A 3,456-nucleotide genomic window follows, 5' to 3' on the forward strand; every position below is an offset into this window, starting at 1 on the left:
AGGTGGTCACCGTGTTAAGATGGGATTGTGCGTAATGTGTTAACATAGCCAGCGGTGCAAAAATGGCCAGTGATTTTATGTCAGAGAGAACTATTGATCTATTGATCAACCTAACAGCGCACATTAACTGTTCCTCTTAAAGAGAACATCCTACTTAGAATGAATCAATTCTCTGAAGCGCAGCATTTAATCTCTTTGAAATGGAACCCCCCAATACTGTACAGAGGAGTGTCTGAACAGTTGGCCACATACGTAATCGCGTGGCTTTGTCAGGATCCCCGGAAAACAAAGACGGGGTCTGAAAAACTGCCTTAGGGCTGTTCCACACTTTGAATCGCTGGGGTGGATTTGCTGGGGTTTCGTGTGGCAGGGATTAATGAGCTGATTTCATTTTCTCCTTATGGACTTGCAAAACAGGGTCAGTGAGTTTGTGTGCAGACATGTGCATGAGCTAGAGAGAACCCAGTCCCCTCTGTGACCCCTTATCTGATCACAACCCCAGGGGGTTGTGTGTGTGTGTGTGTGTGTGGGGGGGGGGGGGGGGGGGGAGTACAGCCAGACCCCTGTACTGAGTAACTCTGCCCCTGTCTGGTTTCCTGATTCCAGAGGCTTTGTGTCACAGGTGACCTGTCCTCCTCCTTAAAAAACGACATTCTTTGCAGGCTTCATGTTTGCACTTCATACTGAGAGGTGAGCACATCCATCAAAAGTAACGAAGCAAACATTTCAAGGCATTTCTGAGGGTGTCGCTTAGGTCGAGTTGTTTGAGGTTATTCTTTACTTTTACCACTAGATGTCAACGTGGAGCCACAGGCCTAACTGCTGTGGGAGATCAAGATCAAGACCATGCTTTTCATGTGATTAAAATCATATATTGGTCTTCTACACAGAGCAGTGGTTCATAATAACAGTTTTTTTTTCTTTTTTTCAGACAGACATTCATAAATATCATTAAAGACATGGAGAAGTTTGATGGAAAACATAAATATTGAAGAAGGCCCATGACATATCATGTGATTGTTAACTATTATGCAAAACATTTCTTTCCTCTGTGGTCACTACATTATTACATCACTTTTTGTAACACCATTATCTAATCTATCATCTGTAATTCTTTTACATATGTCACAAAATGCCACCTACACATAGGTTCATGGATTTTTTTTTTTACCAACAGCTTCATCAGTAGTGTAATCTAGCCATTACCAGACACAGACAATCATTTCAAGGGGGCTGTGATCCTGATGGCGTTTGAATCAGAGCATAATCCTTCACTAAAATGAAATACCTTTGACACACTCATTAATGACTAAGTGCAACTTAAGTACCGAGTTTAAGTAAAAACTGGGGGCTCATGACCTTCAGAGTCAAACGTGAGTGGCTCAAGGTTTAATTTACATATTTTAATGGGTTTCCATTTCCCATTGTCTTGTCTTATCAGGAAGAAAATGTCTGAATGCTGGATACCCACGACAGATTACATTCTCAGGCTCTTCTGTCAAACACTTGGCATGTTCTGTTGGCACTGTTGGCAGGACTATATAAAGATACAGATTCAGATAAACACTTGTTCTGCAGTCTTGCGACCGTCCTAAGATACGCAGGAATGCATGTGTGCCGTCTTCTCTTGTATTTTTGGGCATTTTTTAATTGGTCGATGATGCTTGTGAACAGCAATGACACGAGACCGCACTGGCTTATTGTCACCAGGGCCTTAAAGTGGTGCATTAGTGGCACTGACACATGCCAGTTGGAGTAAGGATATCCCAACAGCCACGGGGATCCTGCAAAGGTCCCGCAACATCTGCTATGAATACTCGGAACCAGGACCATCAACAGGGGACAAAGAGCTGGACGCGGTTATTTGTGACATTTGGTTCGGCTTTGTTTTTTGTTATTTTTCATGCCGCGGCTTGTTTTTGTTTAAAACTTCGGTCGCCGCTGTTTATTTTGAAAGGTTTCTTTCAGATCTTTATCATTACATAAATCGTAGGGCGTTATGAGCGGTCACTCTCTGGCCCAGGGCAGCCCTACGCACTAACGCCTCTCGCAGCGAGAAGCCTGTTTTCTCCTTCCCTGCACATGGCGACTCCTCAGATGCGATCCCTGTGAACGCCTGGCTCGGAATCCGCCTGTGTTTGTCCCACGCTAAAAAAGTTCTGCATTATTCAGGGAAAGAAAGTGGTTTCTTTTACAGGTCACATCCCAGTCACTTGCTTGTTTTTCTTCCACAGTGATGCATAGAGGTGTCATTAAGATCTGGATAAGGTCTGAAGCTGAATAAACCGCACACTCAAATTTTACCTTGTTTTTGACAACACAACTGGAACGGGTGCGAAATGAACTTCATAACCTCCACACCAGAAACCCCTCCAAGGGATTATGATTATTCTCATAGAGTCTGAAATATATGAAGTGATCTTATTTCATAACCACTTTGGCACACCACTACCTCTGACAGCTGGCAGCTTTCCTCAGCCCTCAGTACACATTTGTTTAGCAGAGACTCTTGACCGGAGCATCTCAGAGAACTTGCTCACATTTCATCCATTTCTAAAGTTAGACATCTTCTGGAGCTTAGGACTTAGCTCAGGACCATTTTCTTAGTTCAGGACCTAAGTTAAGTGCTTTACCCAAAGATTCAACAGCAGTGCCACAGCAGGGAATTGAACTGGCAACCTCTGAGTTACGCGCTCCGCTCCTTACCACTACACCACACTGCTGGCTGTATACAGGAGGTGGTCTCTTGGCTGTTTTGAATGTTTGCATTAGGCAACACTGCCCCCTCCCCACTTCACTGTCTAAAACTGATGTAGCGCACTCATTTTTCTAATATATTACACGTTTATTGAATTATAACATCGATGCTGATATAAATTCAGTGTTTAATGCATTGTTGCAGTATATGTTTAGTGTATGTTTCGTGTTGGGAACGAATCCCTCCCTGCACGTGCTTCCAAGTGTTATCGTGAGGGTGGAGTGTTCATGGATCTCCCCGTCTAGGCGGCTCCCTGAAAATGTATATCCTGCAAACTGTGGCCATCTCCATCATCAATCTGCTTATGCTGCATGTTCTGATTAGATACAGAAATGCACCGGCGTGATTTTGGAAAATGCACATTTCACATCCTACCGGTGCGATGATGACGATGATCTCCTTTGTGACTGCAACGTTGGGAGGCTGACTTAGAAACAGCCTATCGCCATCACCAACCATAATCATAATCGTAGCCAATCATAATCATAATAATAATAGCAATAATAGTGTGGGGAGGCGAAGGTGCATGCGTCACAAGCCGTGTGGTCTTGGAGACTTGGCACCGCTGTTTATTGATATTGTTGCCAAGCTCTCGCTGATCTTTGCCCGTGAATTTCCTTGCTTGTTTAAGATCAGATATCGCCCAGGCAGTCCCGTGCCAGGGCTTTGAGCAACGTTTGCATCGCCCCGGCGCAAGC

Source organism: Megalops cyprinoides, chromosome 10 (genome assembly GCF_013368585.1).
Source record: "Megalops cyprinoides isolate fMegCyp1 chromosome 10, fMegCyp1.pri, whole genome shotgun sequence".
Classification (NCBI taxonomy): Eukaryota; Metazoa; Chordata; class Actinopteri; order Elopiformes; family Megalopidae; genus Megalops; species Megalops cyprinoides.